Source organism: Macaca fascicularis, chromosome 10 (genome assembly GCF_037993035.2).
Source record: "Macaca fascicularis isolate 582-1 chromosome 10, T2T-MFA8v1.1".
NCBI classification, from domain to species: Eukaryota; Metazoa; Chordata; class Mammalia; order Primates; family Cercopithecidae; genus Macaca; species Macaca fascicularis.
Genome location: NC_088384.1, coordinates 62840215 through 62860981, shown reverse-complemented (window position 1 = coordinate 62860981; position 20767 = coordinate 62840215). Strand labels below are relative to the sequence as shown.

General features: G+C 44.7%; 1 protein-coding gene across 25 annotated transcripts in view; it reads left to right on the top strand.

Annotated features, from left to right (window-relative positions):
- Positions 1–20767, top strand: part of SYNDIG1 (synapse differentiation inducing 1) — a 214889-nt gene that overhangs the window by 72268 nt on the left and 121854 nt on the right. The window lies entirely within an intron of this gene.

Sequence of the window (20767 nt, the reverse complement as noted above, 5' to 3'; positions counted from 1 at the left end):
GTTCATGTTGGCTGAGTATCAGCACAGCCAGAGAAGCTCTTGGGGTGTGTTGGGGTGTGGGGAGATTGCAGACAGTCTAGAGCAGTGATCTGGGGGAAGTGCCCATTCTAGAAAAGACTTCTGGAGAAACTGCCCAGTTGCAGTATGAGTTCGTGTGAAGATCTGGTCAGACCCAGGGCTCCGTGACTTTCTCCAGCCGTGTGGGACCATCTTTAGCAGGTGAGGCTCTCTTGGCAAGGTGTACTCTGCCTGGAAGGTGGAGGAGGCAGGAGAAAGCAAGAGGGAGGAAGTTTGGAGCCGAATCAGACCCACAACCATGGGACCCACGCTTGATAGAAAGGCCGGAGAAATTGCAAGGGAGTGGCAGGTCAAGGAGACCAGAGGATCAGGATTGGAGACCTCAGTGAGAACTAGGAGCCAAGAGATCCGGCTTTAGTCAGGAGGGAGGATCAGCAATGGAGAGGGAAACTTCGGTGCAGCCCCAGCCAGTGGAGCCTGGGAAGCCCACTGGCAGGGAGTGGAGAGTCGTAGCATGGAAGAGGACCAAGATGTGATGCCTGGGCATCTGCGGAGGTCCTAATGCCCTCTGGTGACACCTGTAAAGGGAGGGTGCTCATGATGCAGCTGTGGAAAGTTGGGAGCATGCTTGGCTTCTGTTCAGAAGCCTCTGTCCCTGTCTACTGTTTTGCAAGATCTGAGGGCTTTGCTGACAGCGAAATATAAATAAATACTGCCCGACCCGCATGGAGTGGAATTAGGGAAGCGAATGCACGAAAACGCAGCCCCAGGAGTTATGGGAACGGAATACCCCATCAGCTCTGAAGAGGGGCTAGGGCCCTGAGCTCAATGCAGGGTTCAGAAGTCATCACACAGGCAGGAGCCCTCCCCCGGCTATATCTTGAGGATGAGTAAGAGGAGGCTTGAGGGGAGCTGGCAGAGAAATTCCAGTCCAAGAGGACCTGGGGAGCACAGAGGCAGCAGCTCCAGAGATCTGCAGGGAAGAGGAACTGGTCAGAAATGCGGAGGCCTATGGGAAAGACGGGGAGGAGACAGGTTGGAGAGGGAGGGGGTTCCCATCAGCAAGGACCTTATCAGCCACCTAAGGGAGACTGGATTTATGCAGAGTCACAAACTCAGATACGTGTGAGACAGAAGGGACCCACCAAAGAGTCAAGAAGGAGCCCTGGGAGGGGGGGGCCTGGAGCCTGGAGAGCCAGGCCCCACCCAGAGCATCTGTCCCCTCTGCTTCAGGGTCACTGCTGTGCCCCACCACACAGGCCGTGTTGCTGGGGAGCCTGAATAGATTTGTTAGAGTAACCAAGAGCCAGAATGCACCAACATTTAATCCACAAGACAACACAAAGTGAGCAGGATGTCATGTGGAGGACCTGGGAATCGCAGGAGGAGGCCTTGGCACCTGCATGTGACCATGCAGGTCCATGGAAGGGTCTCATGCAGAAGGGCTGTGGTCAGATCTTGATCTGTGTTTTCAGGAGCTGCTCTGACCAGGAGTGGGACAAGGATGTAGAGGAGATGGAGGCAAGAGGGGAGGCAGCCTGGGGCTAGGACCAAACTGGATGTGCCCCCTGCCTCTTTTGGGGGGCTTGTCATAAGGGCAGGTGAGAGAATAAGGACAGTATTAGAAATGGTGAAGAAATATCTAAAAGGTGAAATTTGTCGTTAATGGAGATGCGAGGGTAGAAAGGAAGGGATCAGAGATGTTCCCAAGCCCCCAGGGGGCCAAACTGGCTGGCAGAGGATTTTCAGCTTTCTTAAGGGTTTTTGGAAAATCCCCTCCAGGACACAATATGCCCCAGTGATAGAAGGCTTGGGATGGTTGATTGAAACCAACTAGATTGAAAAGGACATTTGAATGTCTCCATCATTTCTTTCTCACCCTTGTGGGTTCCTCCCCACCCCGATTGCATTCATGCACTTCTCTTGAATAACTACACTCTGCCAAGGTCAATGGGAGGAGAGAAGGTGGGACGAGAGCAGGTGGGAGGGGAACAGGTGGGAGAGGAGCAGGTGGGAGGGGAGCAGGGAGCAGGTGGGAGGGGAGCAGGTGGGAGGGGAGAAGGTGGGAGGAGAGCAGGTGAGCAGCAAATCTTCTTAGTCCTCAGTTAGCCTCCCTCCTGGTACTTCACAATGGACTACATTCAAAAGAATTGTTTATCCTTCTTGAAGACTCACGTGGGCTTCTGATGGAGCTTGCACATAAACACAACCAATATTTTAATGAAATTTTTAAAAAATTTATAGTATATCTGAATCCACATTTTTGTCAATCAATTACTGAATCCATTTTATTGCAATGATTTTTCACACAGTGGCTTCAGCAGGTAATAGATGTGGTTTTGGAACCCTGTAAGGGTCTGAAATCTACTCAGAGACAATGTTTTAAATAAAAGCTAGGAAGTGGGTGGAGGCAGACACAGACTTGTCTGTCTTAGTAGGTCCAAGGCTCTGACAAGTAGTATAGTATACTTCTTGGGAGGTAACTTTCCCACCCAGTCCTGCTCCTCTGATCTAGCAGCAAAAGTGGAAGCCCATCAGAAATAATTATTTTAATAATACAGTAATAAGAATCTTTAGTCATAATAACAGTGCCTACTCTGTATTAATATTTCTAGTGACTTTTGACTATAACGTAAGATGGAGCATGTTGGCATTTATACCTTGGCCACAAAAGGCACTCCTAAAGTAACATCAATGGAACAGCCAGTTGTTTACAAATCGAGCTGCCTCTTAGGCACTTTAGTGAGACTTTCTGGTCGACATCCAAGGAGCTCACCTGGATCAAGAAATGGCCCTCCCACAGGCTCTGAGCGGAAGGGATGGAGACACATTACAGCTGCTGTTGCTTCTGTATGCGGCTCAGGATGCTGAGGAGGATTTCAGAGCCTCACCACAGTGGTTAACTTGGTCCCTTTTCTCTGAAAACAAAGATATTTTCTCAGAAACATTCTTACAGTATAGCTATGGTGCTTTTTATTCTATTCTTCTGTAAATAACAAAATACTAATGACTGGTTGGAAGTGTCATTGAACATGCAGTAGCTGTTCTTTGGTTTACTCTTTTCTCCATTCCATTAAATAATAAACAGTCATGTATTGATAAGCATTTGCTGCATAACAAATCACCCCCACAACATAGTGCCTTAACAACTCTTTCTTTAGCTTATGATTTCTGAGGGTAGACAGTTGAGCTGGGCTCAGCTGGGTGATTGTTCTGCTGGTCTCACCTGGGCTCACTCACTTTTCCATAGCTAGCTGTGATGGGCTGGGCAGCCAGAGGCTGCTGGCTGCAGTAACAGAGGTGACTGCATCACCCAGCAGTCACCCATCCTGTCCCAGGCTTCATCGTGTGGCAGCCAGAGAGGTGGAGCCCACTGTGCAAGGGCTTGTCAAGTATGTGCCTATGTCCTGCATGTTACTATCTCATTGACCAGAGCAAGTCACACAGCCAAGCTCAGTCAGCGTGGAAAGGATTGCTTAAGGTCACGATATAGGGAAGTGATAACAAATTGGGTGCCAGTACTGCAACCACAGAGCCAAAAACCATAGACTTTTGGCATCATTTTTTTTTTTAGATCATCTAATTGAACAGAATGACAACTACTGAAACAAAAGAACAGTGAATATTGATCTGAGCTCTTTCTAAAAGGCAGTTCTACTCAGAAAAAAAAGAAAAAAATGTGATTTTTAACTTCTTTGAGTATTGCATAGCTTCACTTGGTTTACAGCGAATGGATGCTGTTTCCCAGAGAGTGCCGTTTTCAGAAAGCCACTGCCCTGGTTCGGAGTGGGGCCTTCTCATTGTCCTGGGTCGGAGCAGGGCCCCCTCGTTGCCCTGGTTCTGAGCGGGGCTTCCCTTGCTGGAGCTCCTGGGCACTGGGTGGCTGGCTGTGTTTTCCCCAATCACTTTCCCAAGACAGGTGCGTCCCTGGCATTTATGAAGGAGCCTCCCTAGGTCCGAAGAGGTCGGCCTGTCTGACACATGGTTTGCAAGGGCATGTGGAGTGTACTGTTTACCTTCAAGGTTGTGGTAGTACCAGGAACAGGTTCTATGACTAACTTTGAGAATATTTATGGGAGGTTCTCAACCATTCAGCAAGTGTTTATGATCTGTCCTGCTCCACTTTAAGTCACGAAGTAGAGCATGGCTTGACATTAGACAGGGTGATATAGGGGCACCTCTGGGGCTTTGCGGGAGTGCAGAGGTGCCGCTCATTATCTAGTGCCACTGCGCTCAGGGTGACAAGACAGGCATCCTGTGGGGGTGCCCTCGGGACACTCTGGGTAGTGATAATTGGGCCTGATGTCCCACAGCCCGGGCCTCTTCCCAGGTATGTGAACACTGCTTCATCCACTTCCCAGCCAGTAGCTAAAAACTGCTGTCTCAGGGAATACCAGCAGTGGGAAACGACGTCTCCTTTCACACAGATAAACTCAGAGAGATTTCAGGGACAAGTAATGAAGCAGGGCTACAAAATACACAGTTTGAGTTTACAGCCATGAAATGAAGTGACTGGAGTCTGGGTGCAGAGGCCTGACCACCCTCCTTCCCTTAGAGATGGTGACCAGATGTTGAATGGCACTTACCTGTGGTAATGCAAAACCTTAAACCTTTCAGACCCGGAGTACGTGGCAGTCACCCCCTAGAAGCAGTGCCCACAGGGGCTGTGCCTTTTCTTCACTGAAGGAAGAAGGGAGAAGGGAACGCTCATCAGTGGAGCAACTTTTCTGCCAGGCCCTGCGAGTGCACTCGGCCATCGAGTCCTCGAAGCACTTGGGGACGGGTCATGGTGCTGTCCTCATCCTACATGTGGGGAGACAGAAACTTGGGGTGTTTCCAAGATCGCACATGTGGCTCTGCTGTCAGTCCTTGGATCTCAGACAGATCTGCTTACTTTAGACTCTGTCTCCTCATGACGCTGTTCTTTCTACATTAGAGGGAAAAATGTGTTCCAGTAAACTTCTGTTTCAGCATTATGCCAGAGTCCACAGACAAAGCAGGAAGAGACGGCATCAGGACCTCACGTCTGGGAACTCGCCATCAAGCTTTCCAAGGCCTTCCAGTCTGTCTTCTCATGTAAAAACTTGAAAGTGTTGGAGGACACAGAATTCTGTAACTGCAATAGAGCACTTACATATACTTCATTCATAAGCATGGAAAGAGGGGCGAGGACTCAGCACGCATTTGAAGAAAACCCAAAAGCATGAATGAGACAGAACAACAACAAATAGAACAATTGATCCAGAGGAAACAGAAAGAATTCAGAAAATAATAGACAACATTTTGAAAATTATGTTTAGTATCTCCAGAGAGATTTGAGGTGCTGATTTGGGTAGAGGAAAATTTGGGGGTTTTGTTTTGCTTATTTGTTTGTTTACCTCGTAGCACTGGCCAGAACCTCAAACACATTGTTGAGTGTAAGTGAACGAACATTCTTGCCTTGCTCCTGATCTTAGGAGAAAGCTGTTAGCTTTCATGATGAAAGATGATGTTTGTTGTAGTTCTTTATCGACACTCTTAATCAGGTATAGGACGTTCCCTTTGTCACTTCTTTGTCGAAGAAGGTTTTTTATTTTATTTTTTAATTGACAATAAATAGGGTATTCATATTTGTGGGATATATAGTGATGTTTTGGTACATGTAACTTGGTGAGCAGATCGAGGTAATTAGCATATTCATTAACTCAAACATTGATCATTGCTTTCTGTTGGGAACATTCAATAACCTCCTTTTAACTATTTGCAACTGTATAATATATTTTTAACTGTTTTCATGCTACAGTGCTGTAGAACACAGGAACTTATTCATATCTAGCAGTAATTTTGTATGTTTTAATACATCTCTTCTTATCTCTCCCTTCCTCCTACTCTGCCCACCCTCTACTATTCTTCGTTCTACTTTTACTTCTTTGAAATCAACTCCTTTTAGTTTCCACGGGTGGAACATGCAGTGCTAAACTTTCCCTCTTGACTTACTTCATTTAACATAATGTCCTCCAGTTTCATCCATGTTTGCTGCAAATGACATAATTTCATTATTTTTTTATGGCTGAATAGTATCCTGCGGTGCTGAAATGGGAGAGTTCCCTGATTCCCCTTGCAGGATGTTTGATGGGTGTGGCTCGCCTGTTCTGTTGTTGCTCAAACCCACTGTGGGACTGGAGCATGCAGAAGGGCAGGTGCAGAGGCTGGGGCGAGTGTTTTGTGCTCCGAACCAGCAGTAGTGTCTAGGGGTGGGTGTCTGCAACCCTAGTGTTACAAAGTTCTTTCAGCTTTGCTGTCCACAGACGACTTGAATGCTAACAGGCTCAATGGACCCTCTGCCTTTTCGCAAGGACAGAGGGCTAGATCCAGAGCTGTTGCCCAGCATCCTGGAAAAATCAGGTCGCACATGGGCTTGAAGGATGAATGCGAGGTTTTATTGAGTGGTAGAGGTGGTTTTCAGTGGGATGGATGTGGAGCTGGGACGGAGACTGGAGTGGGAAGGTGATCCTCTCCTGGACTTGGGCTGTCCAGTGGCTGGACTCCTCTCTGACCACCCCCAGCCAAACTCCTCTCGGCGTTCAGATGTTCCTCCTCTTCTCCCTTTCTCTGCCATGTTGTTCTGCCATTTGTCTGTTTGCTGGTCTGCTGGCTTGCTGGTCTGCCTCTGGGTCCTGGGGTTCAGGGTTTATATGGATGCAGGCATGCGGGCTAAAAGACAACTTTTTGGGCACAAAAACAGGAATGCCCTTTCTCACTTAGGGTCACAGGTATCCAGGCTTGAGGGTGGGGCTTTGCCAGGAAACTGCCCTCTTCTACCCAGTATTTCCGTTTCCTGTCCTATCAGTGTACAACTACCCCATTTTCTTTATCCATTTATCTGTTTGTTGTTGGACACCTAGGTTAATTCCCTATCTTGGATATTGTGAACAGCACTTCAACAAACAAGTGGTGTAGGTGTCTCTCTAATGTACCGATTTCGTTTCCTTTGGATAAATGCCAAGTAGTGGGGTTGCTGGATGGTATGGTAGTTCTATTTGTAGTTTTTTGAGGGACCTGCATATGGACGTTCAATTTGTCAGGTACTACTTAGGTAATCGTATATGGTGTTTCTTTATTGTCCTTTATTTTTTCATCCTTTAATCATGTGGTATATTGCATTAACTGCTTTGCAGATAATAGACCATCCTTGCATTGGGAGGTAAATCCCACTTTGTCTTGGTTTATAAGCCTCTTTAAGTGTCACTGGATCTTATTTTCTAATCCTCGGATGAGGATTTCTTTGCCTATATTCACGAGGGATGTTGGTCCGCAGTTTTCTCTTCTTGTGCCATCTTTCCCGGACTCTGGTATGAGGGTAATATTGGCTGCACAGAATAAGTTGGGAATTGTTCCTCTCTTTATTTTCTGAAAGATTCTGTTTAGTGTTGGTATGATTCCTTTTCAGGTGTTTGTTAGAAGTCACCAGTGAAGCCATTTGGGCCTGGCCTTTTCTTTGTGGGAAGAGTTTCAATTACTGAACTGATTCTATTACCTTACTGGTTTAAGTCTCTTGTTTTTGTTTTTTGGTTTTTTTGAGACAGAGTCTCGCTCTGTCACCCAGACTGGAGTGCAGTGAAACGATCTCAGCTCACTGCAAGCTCTGCCTCCTGGGTTCATGCCATTCTCCTGCCTCAGCCTCTGGAGTAGCTGGGACTACAGGTGCCCGCCACCACACCTAGGTAGTTTTTTGTATTTTTAGTAGAGACAGGGTTTTACCGTGTTAGCCAAGATGGTCTCGATCTCCTGACCTCGTGATTCGCCCGCCTCGGCCTCCCAAAGTGCTGGGATTACAGGCATGAGCCACTGCACCCAGCCAGTCTCTTGTTTTAAAGAAAATCCGAAAGTTGTCCTTTATTCTTGTCTCAGTTTTAGTATTGTGACATCTAATTTGTTGGCATGAAGTTGTTCATCATATTCCATTTAAATCCTTTTAGTTTCTGTATGGTTGGTAATAATATTTACTCTTTCATGCCTCATTTTAGTAATTTAAGTTTCTCTATTTCTTTCTTGGTCAGTCTAGATAGAAATTGATCATTTTTTGGATCTTTTCAAATAGCTGACTTCTGGTTCCATTGATTTTTCTGTCTTTAGTCTTCCATTTTATTAATTTTTACTCAGATATTTATGACATCCTGCCCTCTGTTTCCTTTGGCTTAAATTTGCTCTTTTTTACCTATTTTGTTTAGGCATGAGCTGGGGTTACTTATTTGACATTTGTTTCTTCTTACAACGTATGTATTCTAGGCTATAACTTTCTTTCAAACACTGTTTTAACTGGTCCTAAAAATTTTGATTTGCTGTGTTTTAATTTTTATTTACTTGAAAATACTTCTATAGCCATTGTGATTTTACATTTTTCTAATGAATTATTTATTAATGTGTTGTTTAATTTCCAAATATTCAGGGATTTTGTTCTTTCCTATTATTTATTCTTAAGTAAATCTCATTAAGGTTGAAGGACATAGTTGGTATAATTTCTCTTTTAAATTGATTGATACTTGATATATGGCTTACTGTCTGATGTGTTCTGTGGAATATGCCATGTGAATAAGGAAAGAATGAGTGTTCTGTTGTGCAAAGTGTTTTATACAGGTTTGCAAGGTCAGGTGGGTTAATTGTGCTGTTCGTGTCTCCTGTTCTTGGTGTTTGTCTGCCTAGTTGTCACAATTAGGAGTGGAGTATCAGAAATACTTACTTTTAGGGAGTTGCCTATTTCTTTCTTTTATTTTGTCAGTGTTTACTTCATGTGTTTTGGGGCTCCGTTGTTAAGTGTGCATACCTTTATAATTGTTATATCTTGCTGAACTGTTGGCCATTTTATTATAAAGCTTCTGTCACTGAAACACCAAGGATTCCATCTAGAACCTGCTGCTCCCATCACAGAAAGCCAATCACTGAGATGATTATTGCCAAGGAAGAGGGCTTTAATCAGGTGCTGCAGCCAAGGATGTGGGAGCTCAGTCTCAAATCCATCTCCCTGCTGACTGAAGTTAGGGGTTTATGTAGCAGGGAGGAAGTGTAACAATGTATAGGAAAACAGGAACTCTGGAGGGACAAGGAAGCAATCATGATGAATGAGGGCCTTGGTGTCTCATTGTCTGGATGCAGTGATTTGGTGAGTTTCAGTTCTTTGATACTTTTTGAGAGGCCTGGGGACACTTTTCTGAGGAAGGAACTCAGATAAAACAATTTTAAGTTTCAATCTTTAAGACCAGAAGTGTCAGTTTCTATGTTTATCCAAAAAAATTATCTACTGGACTATTGAGTCGGTTTCATGTCCCTCTTTGTGTCTAATAATATTTTTTGTCTTAAACTGTCTTGTCTGATATTAACATAGTCATTCTATCTTAACTATTATTGTTTTTGTGATATATCTTCTCCTATCCTTTTGCTTACAATTGATTTTTGTTTCTGAATTTAAAGTTTGTCTCAAATAGAAGGGACATACCTGAATCACGTTTTTGAAATAAACCTTACACTCTCTGTCTTTTGATTGGAGTATGTAGCCCATTGGCATTAACCGTAATTTCGATATGATTGGAATAATGTCAGCCATTTTGATTCTTGTTTTCTGCATGTATCCTGGTTTAGTAATTGTTATTGTTTCTCTGTTTCTTCTTACTTCTGTTTTTGTATGTTAAGTAAATATGTTTAGAATACCATCTTAGTTTCTCTGTTGCTTTCTAACTGTATTGTTACTTCCTTAGTATTGTCTCTGCAAATTACAATAAGCATCTAAATTTATCCAGGTTACTTCAAGGTAGTGCTAACTTCATTCCGGTAAAATATAGAAACCACACTCCAGTACAGCCCGATTGTCCCCATTTTTTGCTCATACTGTCGTGTATATATTTCATAGGCATGTTATAAATCTGACAGTAGTGTTAAACAACTGTTAATTTATACAATTATGTCTTTTAAAAATTAAAACAGGGAAAAACAGTTTGGAGATGTCTCAAAGAACTAAAGATAGAACTACCATTTGATCCAGCAGTATCAGAAATCAATATATCAAAAACATACCTGCACTCATATGTTTATTGCAGCACTATTCACAATAGCACTGTTGTGAACAGTGACACTTCACAATCAGCATGTCTATTAATGGATAATTGGATTTAAAAATGTGGTAGATATATACAATGTAATACTCTTCATCCTTAAAAAAGAATGAAATTACGTCAGTTGCAGCAACATGGATTCAACTTGAGGCCGTTATCTTGAATGAAACAAGCCAGGCACAGGAAGACAAATATCACATGTTCACCTCATAAGTGGGTGCTAAAAAATGTGTTCATATGGATGTAGAGAATGAAATGATAGATAAGGAAACTCAGAAGGGTGAGAGAGTGGGAGTGGGGAGAGTGATGATAAATTGGTTAATGGGTACAAGGTATGTAATTTGGGTGGTGGATATTCTAAAAAGCCCTGACCTGACCACTATGCAATTTATGCATGTCATAAAATTGCACACGTACTCCATAAATGTTTACAAATAAAAAGGAAGAAAGATCTATAATCCTTAAACAAGCAATAAACCAACCACTCAGGATCACAGGAGAATAAAAATGTGTTTATACAGTATTACATAGTTACCCTCACTCATATTTACTGTTCCCAGGGCTCTCCGTCTCTTCCTGTGAATTCAAATTGCCATCTACGTCATCTACTTCCAGCCTGAAGACTTCTTTCACTGTTTCTTATAAGACAGGTCTGATAGGAACAAATTCATTCAGCTTTCATTTACCTGGGAATGTCTTTCTTTTGCTCTCATTTTTGAGAGGTAGTTTTGTTGGATATCGAATTCTTGTTTGGAAGTTTTTTTCACTTGTAACATGTCACTCTGTTGTCTTCTAGCCTCCATTGTTTCATATAAATCAGACATCAGTTGTCCTGATTTTCTGTTCAGGATGAGTCTTCTGTGGTTTTTTTCTCTTGCTTTCAAGATTTTCCCTGTTTTTCAATAATGTAATTGCCCTGTCTTGGTGTTGGTCTTTTCCTATTTGAAGTTCACTAAGCTTGAATCTACAACTTTTTTCTTTATATTTGGGAAGTTTTCGGCCATTATTTCTTCAACTTTTTAAAAAAACATTTGTCTCCTCTCCTCCTTTGTTTTTTGTTTTGTTTTGTTTTTAATGCAGTCTCACTCTGTCACCCAGGCTAGAGCGCATTTGTGCGATCTCGGCTCACTGCATCCTCCGCCTCCTGCATTCAAGTAATTCTCCTGCCTCAGCCTCCCGAGCAGCTGGGACTACAGGCACATGCCACCATGCTCAGCTAATTTTTGTATTTTTTTAGTAGAGACAAGCTTTCACTATGTTGGCCAGGCTGGACTCTCCCCTCCTTTTCAAACTCCCATTGCAAATACATTGTTATGCTTGATATTTTCCCACAGATATTTGAGATTCTGTTCCTTTTCCCTTAACGTTTTTCTTTCTCTTCTTCAGCTTGGATAATTGATCTTTCAAATGTGTAGTTCCCTCGGTCATAACAAATCTGCTGTTGAGCCCCGCTTGTGAATTTTCATTTCATATTGTATGTTCATTTCCATCCAGTGACTTCTTATGGGTTCTATGCCTTTTCTTACATTGAGTCATTGTCATCACCTTTTCCTTTTATTATTAAATATGGATTTCTTTAGTCTGTGAACATATTTGTCACTGTTGCATTGAAGTCTTTTTTTTCTTTACTAAATCCAACAACTGTGCCCCCTACTCCGAGATAGTTTCTATTGACTGCTTTTCTTCTGTGCCCCCTACTCCAAGATAGTTTCTATTGACTGCTTTTTTAAAAACAAAAACAAAACTGGGTATGGGTCATGCTTTCCTGTTTCTATACCTGGCTAGTAATTTTTGTTGTGAATGAAAACTAAACTAGACAACTTGAATGATACAGGATAGCAACACAGGATTCTGATTTTTACCCCTAAGGTTATGATTGTTACTTGGTGTTTCCTAAAAAAACAAAACAAAAACAATAACAAAAAGAAACTGTTGTTTTGGGTGTCTTGTTTTAGTTTTTCTAGTGACTTATCTGGACTAAATATGCAGAGTCTTTCTCCTCTGCAGCGTTCAGTCACTGACATCTCTCTTCAGCTTTTCTTTTCTTTTTTTTTTTTTTTTTTTTTTTTAACTCTTTTTTATTGTTAAGCCTGACTTCCTGGGATTCACTCCTGGGTCTGCATCGCTTAGAGGTCAGTCAGGTAATTATTGGGTAGATGTTGGGCTCAGATACCTCAAGCAGATAAGGTTTCTCCATCTGCCGATACCTCCATGTGTGGTTTGGACAGTGCATTCAAGGTTCAGGCAATTTTCCAGTCTGCTCCAGCCCCTGCTCCTGTCTGGCTCTCTTCTGCCCCCTCTGTGCATTTCCATTGCCACCAGGTCCACTCGGGATGTGAGGAGAGCTTACCCAGCCCCTCTATGCTTCCCTCATTTCCAGGAGCTCCCCCTTAAATTCCTGGTTGTCCTCTGGTTTGCCATTTGACCCAACCAGAGTTATAGCCTTAGACTAGGAGAGCTGGAAGCACCTCCACTGGCAGCTGGGCATGGTTTTCCACCCTCTGCTCTCAAGCAACTCAACCCTTTCCAGCAGTGAAGTTCCTAGTTTCCACGGCTAACCCCATTCTTCTAGTAGAAGCACTTCATGGACCAAGCTGGTGAATGACTTGGAGCAGCCCAGGGCAAGAACACCACAGACTCCCACTGTTACTACTCAAAATTTAGCAGTTTTTAATAAATAACACCTTTCAATATATTGTTGGCTCCTGGTCAGTTTGAGAGCCTGGCTATGGCTGTGTTTGACAGTTTTGTCCACTTGTTTCCTGGGCACAAGATCGGCCTGCCTCCTGACTGCCCTAGCAGAAGCCGTGCCAGGATACTATCTGAAGCACTGGACGTGCATTTCCCAACATGCAGTAAATATGGACAAAGAATGTGTTGATGCCCACACATGGCTTGTGGTTAGGTTGAGAATTTTAATCAAATTAATTATCTTTCAATAATATGATATATATTTAGTTATGGCATTAGAAGATTAAATTACTCATTTCCCTCCCTTGGAGCAGTCCCTAAATAGATAAATGTATTTAAATATTCCAGATTCTTCCAGTTCTGTGTGTAGATCACTCACAAAAAGGAATCAGTTTCGCCTCCTTATAGTTGCATCTTGTCTTGTGCTGCCTAAATTGCAGCAACCACCTTATTCTGTGAAGAGCCACCAGCATGAAGAACTTTGGCTGATCCTAGAAATTGAATTTCCTTCATGAAGCAAGTATTTGCCACCATTGAGGGCATGCCAAATACTTACAATTTTCAAAAATAAAATAAAAAATATGAGCATGATTCGAATAGTAGCATGGCATCTAATGTTTTAATTTTCTATATCAAAAATACTAATAACTCATTTAAATGTGTCACTCAAGGCATGTTTCTCAAAAAATAAAAATCAATGTCTTTACATTATTATCTTAGATATCTCATCTTATGTGTGTCAATAAAAGGCATTGGGGTGTGAAATGTAGTCATTCTGTGAGAAGGAAGGAATCTCCCAGATAATAATACAAGGGGATCATTCTTCATTTTCCTCTAAAACAACGTGATAAGAAAAGGGGTGCGGGCATCTATCCAAATGTGTGTGCTGAGAAAAGAAAATCTTTTAAAGTTTTCAGACTTGTGCTGATCATATCTCTTGATGTGGCTTCCGTGCCACTAGGGAAAATTGTGGGTGAATAGAGACCTGTTCCATCTGTGGCTGCCTTTATAAGGGAACAATGGCCAAAGAATTGTCATCTTTTGTTACTGTAAGACTATAATTATTATAATGAAATCCAGCTTTCTGTATTTACATGGAGCTATGAGGGAAATACCTTCTGACACGGGTCATTGTGACAAATGTAGTTTGAGGAGTAGTTAAGAGGCTGATAATTCATGAACCTCTTCCACACTCAGTTTTGAACAAGTAGTAGTAAAATGTTGATTCTAAATGAAATTGTAGTTTAATAAAGTTGTCCCAAACTTGGCTGAAGGCCCCCTTGTCTCAAGTAGTACTCACTGAAACAAAATCCAGTACCAATAGAAAGGATCCTTCAGAATGCCCTGTAATGTAGATGTGCTCATGGGCTTATTAAAACATCTCTCTTGATGGGCCTGCCTCTGTCTTCAGCACTTTGGTAACTCTCTAATATGTGTCTAAAGTCTATTTCTGCAGTGATTAGCCTTGAGGCTGAAACTGGCCCAATTGTCCCATAGAACTGATATTTATGGTTTCTTTGAATAAACAGAAATTGATCCTCCCAACCCTAAAACTTGAGAAAGTTACGTTTGTCTTATCTGAGTGCCTTTCTCAGGAAATCAACCATCAGGCCTCCCAAAGAGCATCAGGAACTGAAACTCACCAAATCACATCTGGAGGATGAGACACGAGACCCCTCACCCATCACAATTGCCTAAATGACCACATGCTGCCTGTTGACCAGCCCTTCGTCCTTATCCCTCCCTAATTCCTGTTTTCCCACACATGGTTAAATTTCTTTCCTGTTATATAAACTCCTAATTAAATTTATTTATTTATTTAGAGACAGGGTCTTGCTCTGTCACCCAGGCTGGAGTGCAGTGGCAAAATCTTGGCTCACTTAAGCCTTGACCTCCCAGGCTCAAGCAGTCCTTCCGCCACAGCCTTCTGAGTAGCTCAGACTACAGGTGCTCACCACCACGCCCAGCTAATTTTTGTGTTTGTTTTTTGTAGAGACAGGGTCTGTGTTACTCAGGCTGATCTCACACTTTTGGACTCAAGTGATCTTTCTGTCTTGGCCTCCCCCAAGTACTAGGATTACAGGCATGAGCCACTGCACCTGGTGAAATCTGTAATTTTAGTTGGTTGGGGAGACAGATTGGAGGCTGATCTCCCATCTCTGTGGCTGCAACACCCAGTTAAAGCCTTCTCCCTGGCAGTCCTCATATCTCAGTGATGGACTTTCTGTGCAGCCAGCAGCAGGACTGTGACCAAACCTCTAGCATTTCAGTAACAAGGCCTTGAGAATTCCTTTCAACCTGACCAATGTAGATAAAAACAGCATCTCCTACTTATCATACCATAATATTATAAGGAAAAAGGTGATGATAAACATTAAAATTAAATAGAAGAAACACATTATTTGAATTCAAGGTATTGGTGATGACAATGTGTTGATTTAAAAGAGTACAGAGAAACAGTCTTTGTATTACAATACAGTTCAGATATGTATTAATCATGCTACACAGCAGGCCGAGTGCATCATTAACATCCAGAGATGAGCCCAGCCTTTATTTCAACCAATATCTTTCTTCTTTTTTCTCTAGCAAACAGTTTCACAGTATTTCCTAAAAACATAAGAACCCACGTCTGAACCATTGGTAGTTTGCGGTGCATCACAAGCTCTCATACATAGAAAGAAACTGTAACAGGTTACAGGCCATGCGGCTGTACTGATTCTCAGCATGCTGTGTTGTTAAAAGGTAGATTTCCAAAATAATACAAAGAGGCATATCGTTTGTTGGAGATGTTGTGGCTGTAAAAATGATTAGAAGGGTGAGGATAGTCTGTCCTTATGGATGAAGAACAAGCACATCGATCTTTGGTGCTCTTGGTACAAACGGTACACGTGGCTGGCACTCTGATTCATCTGGAAGAAGCAGCAGCGGAAGGAGGTGAGAAGGAGGCCCCCACTGTGCAAAGCGTGCTGAATGATTCTTGCCTGGGCTCATCTGTAGCGAAGAATGTGTTCTCATTCACAAGTCGAGGAAAGAGGAAAAGCTGCTACTGTGCTGTCCTGGAACTTGCAGCTGGCTGAAGATCGCAGAAGAAAAGATGTTTTCCTCCTGGATAATGAAGCCCGCATTGTGCCCCATGCACCAGACACCGGAAGAACACGAGACTGTGTTAATGAAAACAGCCCCTGCCCAGCTTAAAGAATAAATCTTTAGAGAAAGAGGTACCTGCTGTTGTTCACCGGTGTTCATTAAAAAACACCCCCTTGATCGGTTCATCTGAATCTTCAGTAAGTTTTCATTACACCTCAAATTCGTGTGTAGGCAAAAAGTAAGCCAGCTTCAGTGATGTCATATGTTAGGGGACAAATAATTAGAAATCCCATTTTTGGAAAGGTGAGAACCACTGGGGATATGGCGGAAGTCTCTGCCACCCTGAAACAAGAATATGTGAAGGAAGGAACACTCATCAGTTACAATACAAGAAGTTTCTTTAGAAATGGAATGTATAGCTTGGAGTCCTATAACCTTACATAAGACATGGCACACACAGGCCAAGACTGTACAATACAGCTTCAGGACTCATTCAGCCAAGATAACAGTGGTGCTTCAAGGAGGCCTGGTGGTGGAGGGTGCTGGGACGCCATGGGGGACGGGGGGACGGGGCATCTGTAACTTGAGGTCCCAGCAGACGGCCATTCTCCCAGCAAAGCATGTAGTATTCTTCTGGCCCAAGCTGGGTAATGTTTGGGTGTTTCTCAGTGTGGTAGATGCTATGGAATTTGTTTCTTCTAGAAAATAGAGGAAAAAGCAAGTCACTGGGACAGATTAGTCCATTGTTGCATCTCTTCCTCTAATACTTTGCTTTAGCCCTTTAAAAATGCCCCTGGGCAGCAGATCACCCAACAGCTCAGTAAACCCAGACTCTCTGCAGGGGACCTCCCGGAGCCCCAGTTCCCACCTTCTCCTTCCCCTGCCTCACAGCCCTGAGTCTCAGCCCCTCTTTCAACTTCTCAACCACTCCATGGGCTTTCCTGTCTCAGGGGTCCTTGCAGCCCTTCCTTCTGCCTAGAATGTTCTTTCTCTTGCCCTCCACTTGGCTGGCTTCTTATCACCCTCCCTATTTCCATTTAAATGCCATTATTTGTGTGTGTGTGTGTGTGTGTGTGTGTGTGTGTGTGTTTATTTTCTGTCTTGCTGGACACAGTTGTCTTAGGTCACATTTCCCAGAAGCAGACACTGATGTGGAAGCCATGAACAAGTGATGTGCGAAGAGATTCCTCCTAGGGAGGAGCAGCGAGTGAGTGGGGAATTCATGCAGGGGAGCCGTCTCAGCCAGAGTCCCACACAGGGAATCTCCGCCTGACCTGCAGGGGACTCTGCCGTGAAGGTGATGGCTGTGATGGTCGAAGGCCAGCTGGCTGCCACCACCAGGGAGCTGTGCAGCGAGCAGCCACAGGCTCCCTGAGGAACAGAGAAGTCAACTCCTATACGGGTCTCCAGATCTTAGCCCAGAGCTTGCACACAGTAGGCACATAATTATAATTAATATTCGGTCTATTCATCTAAGAAATAAGTGAAACTATCAGAGGAGAACTCCAAGGTACATTTCCTATGTGTTAAAGATAGGAATGAAGCCAAACTCTATGTGAGCACCCAAGCCCTTGATAGTCCTCTGAGTGCAAATCTTAGGTGACCTTGAATTTGCTGAATGCTTTAAAAAGTCACCTTGTGTGAAATGCAAGAAGCAGGAATGGAACTCAGGCCTCCTGGTACATAGTTGGCTTCTGAGGCCTGTGCAGTGGCAGGCATCGATCTTCTGTCTCAGGGATGACATAGTTAACACATCTAATGTTGTTCCCAAGCAACATCCAGCATCATGCTGAGACCCAAGAGGAGAGTATGTTTTCCACGAACCACAAAATGAAGACAGACTTTAAATAAGGAATAAAAGCATGACATGAGTATTATGAATGACCTGCCATTACTATCTTAGTAAAAAAGAAACCCCCCACTCATTCTAGCCAGAGAGTGCTTACTTTGTGAGCCCTGAAGCAATAGAGCAGAAGACAAACGGGCAGGTGAAAGGCAGCAAGTGGCCAGGTCCGCATTGCTCTCCTGGGCCCTGCCTGCAGCCAGAGCCCGCATCCTCAGCCTGGTGTTTTTTAAACACATTGCTGCAGAGGTCCCACCTAAAACCAATCATATCAAAACTTCTGGGGTCAGTATTTTTCATAAAGTCCTGCGGGTGATCCTGATTGCAGAAGCGTGGGTCTAAGGCGCTGGTATACACCGTGGTCGTAATCACTGAAGCAGTCAGCTTGTTGTATAAAGGGCTGAGCCTGTTCTGAATACATTTGGCTGCAATCACTAATCACTGCACACATCCCTTAAAGTGTACTCCATGGAACACTCATCTCACGGAAAGAAAAATGGTTTGGGAGCACTGAGTACCTGTCCCCATCTCTGAAAACTCATAGCACTCACTAGAAAGTCAGGGCCCCACGAGTCCCACACATTATAGCCAGGCAGAGCCCAGCTCTTTCACTTCAACTCTGTGACTCGTGAATTAATCTGGCCTTGCATCTTTTTGTTCCAAAAGACCGTCATTTTGACTTTCTGAATGAGTGTGTCACCGTGTGGACTTGGGGAAACACTCCTGGCCTCACTGTGCCCAAGCTGGCAGGTTCTGTGCCGCGGGGGAGAAAGAGAGCAAAGTATCAGATGACAGCTGTGCCAGTGCCACTGAAAAGGACCTGGCCTCAAGTCACAGGAGCAGAGTCAGAGCGTGCTTTCCTTGGACAGGCTCAGGAAGGCTGCTGTCACCTGGAGAAGACTGTCCCATCTGTGGGAAGGCAGCTGACGATCCCAGTGCCCGTGCAGACCAGAAGATGCAGGGACTCTGAACTCAGAACAAAGAACGAAGGAGGCAGCAGACAGTTTGTCATCCTCACTGCTGAGGTGGAGGTTTGACAGTGAGGTCCAGGCTCCTGATGCGCTCTAGGGGAAAGAAGCTGAGTGAAGGAGCCACGCTGAGTGACGCCTGTCCAAAGCCCTCTCCCGAGTCTGTCAAGCTTCAGCCTGTGCATGAATTACCTGGGTCTGGTTAAAGTGCAGGTCCCAGGGCAGGTCGGGGCGGGCCTGAGCATCGGCATTCCTACAGCTGCTGGGGGCCCCACCCTGAGCGGGAAGGACATGAACTTTCCTGGATGAAGGTCCAAATGCATGTTCTCTGACCACTTCAGGGACAGAGGAGGCACGAGACCGACCTTTCCTGAGAGCATAGCCCTTCTCTAGCCACACGGCCTGACCCCTTGTAGCCCCTTGTGGAAGCCCGAAGATCACACCTGCCGTCTTCTTGTTGCAGGACTTTTCCTTAGGTCAGTTAAAGACGGGGTCCTTGTCTGTCTCACAGCCACGAAAATTCAGGCTTGTAGACAGTTTGAAGGGTGAGTAAAGGAGGGCTTTACTGAGTGAAAAGGAGGAAACACGGACTCTCCATAAGCCCAGAGTCCCTGCTAGAGTGCTTCCCGCCTGGCAGTTTGAATCCCAGGTTCCACACAGGCAGAGTAAACAGTGCAAACTTCTGTGGCTCCACGTCAGTGCACACTCCTCCCAGTGCGCAGGCCAGTTGGAGGTTTTCCAGGGCCCCTTCCCACCTGGCTGTCTCATTCTAAGGATGGCCCGTCCAGTGAAGACAACTCTCACACCTGCACTTCCTGCCCAAGCGTGCCCTGCTCTGAAGGACACCCCCAGCATCTCCACTCTCCCCAGGACGGTATGCCACTCTCCTGGGTCCCCCGTCACTCCGGGGCCCTCTTGAAAAGAGCTTAGGAAAAGAGAGCCCGGAGGTGCTCTGACCTGTGTGATGTGGAGCAGAGGCTCCAGCCTCCTCCTTTCTGGAGACTTCCCTGCAAGTCTCAGCTTCCAAGCACCACCCCTCTAATTTCTGCACCATGTGAAGTCCATCCAGCAGGGCCTGTGCCCACCTGGTGGCATCTGCCTACTGCCTCCCTGAAATCTCAGAAGGCTCCTTCCAGGATGGGAGGGAGGGAAGGAGAGCCACACTGGGCTTCCCACTCGGCCCATGTGATATGCGTATGATGGGGGCACCATCCTCTCCACTGTGTCTACAGCTGCTAGAAATGCAGCAGCTGGGCCGGGTGCAGTGGCTCACTTCTGTAATCCCAGTAATTTCGGAGGCTGAGGCAGGTGGATCCCCTGAGGTCAGGGGTTTGAGACCAACCTGGCCAACATGGTAAAACCCTGTCTCTACTAAAATACAAAAATTAGCCAGGCGTGATGGCAGGCGCCTGTAATCCCAGCTACTCTGGAGGCTGAGGCAGGAGAATCGCTTGAATCCGGGAGGCGGAGGTTGCAGTGAGTCGAGACTGCACCACTGCACTCCAGCCTGGGTGACAGAGGGAGAGTCTGTCTCAAAAAAGCAAAAAGAAAGAAAAAGAAATGCAGCAGCTGGTCCAGTTTTGTGGGAGAAGTAGGAGACATCATTGCACTGCAGCTGCTGGAGGCATGTGCTTTCTTTTGGCTTCAGGTAATGACAGGAAAGAAATAAATGTGCTCATAAAAGGGACTGTTCTTTTCTCTGTCCCTATCCCGTTCCTTGGTTAGCAGAATGCACCACTTTGTTTCAGGTAGAGTTGTCCCCTTGTAGCAGCCCCATCTGTCTGTCGTGAGTGTGGGCTGAGGAGGGGTGTGAGAATACTGGACTCCTAGGGCTGGTGACCTCGGGGCGTGTCTTTCATCCGGTCATTTCTACTCCCTTCTCATAACACCTGGAGTCTAGTCTGACCACGCAGGACTTCAGTGTCTGGGGGATCAGAAACTGAGATAAAAATGACACTAACCTTGAGGAGAGTTTTGAAAGAGCCAGCGGCCAAACCAATGAGAGGCATGACGCACATTGTCCTGATCACCTCTGTGGATCTGTAAGCAGCCAACAGGATTTCCAAAACATGAGG